Genomic DNA, 886 nt, shown 5'->3' with positions numbered 1-886 from the left:
TTTTTTTTTTTTTTTTTTTTTTTTTTTTTTGAGGAAACTATACATTCCAAGGCACAGTTCATCTCAGGGTTTGTTGTTGTTGTTAACCCCTGGTCTTCCTGTACATTGGAAGTTGTTTCTAAATAAAAATAGACCTCCGTCTACCTTAGAAAACCATCTTCACAAATTAGGACATTGGGTACCCAGGTCTTTAGCTGACATAGAACCTGTACCTTAGCTTCTTACAGGCCACAGGAATGGGCCAGAATCTCCACTGCCCAACTGACTATGAAGTTGTTTCAGAAGTCAAACCATGGATTTGTCACAAATTAGGACAATCCAACCAATTGTCTTCTGTGCTTTCTGGAAGTTTTTCTTGGTATCTATAAAAAACAGTGTCAATGCCTACTTATAATTTTTAGTGTTATTTTTGACTCTGCATTTTATCAAGATAATTTTTTATCCAGACATTTCTTATTAATAAAAGTAATAGGGCTGAGGATTTAGGTTAGTACTTGCCTATCATGCAGGAGGCCTCCAGTTCAATACCCAACACATACACACTAATATATACTATGAAGAACCAACATAGCATATGTAAAGTTGAAGTAATTCCTGCACTTGCTGGTAGCCCACAAGAAAGCATTTTCTTTTTCTTTCTTTTTTTTAATATTTAGTTGTAGATGGACAAAATACCTTTATTTTATTTTTATGTGGTGCTGAGGATCGAACTAGTGTCTCACGTGCACCAGGTGGGCGCTGTACCCCTGAGCCACACCCCCAGCCCAAAGAAAACACTTTTTAACAGCTCGGAGTACAACTTTCCAGATTGCTTTTCCTAAGAACATGTGAGTATGTGTATATTTACATGTTTTTTATTGCATCATGTTATAGACAGTCCTGCAGT

Source organism: Marmota marmota, unplaced genomic scaffold (assembly GCF_001458135.2).
Source record: "Marmota marmota marmota unplaced genomic scaffold, marMar, whole genome shotgun sequence".
Lineage (NCBI taxonomy): Eukaryota > Metazoa > Chordata > Mammalia > Rodentia > Sciuridae > Marmota > Marmota marmota.
Note: the sequence above shows the minus strand (reverse complement) of the source record.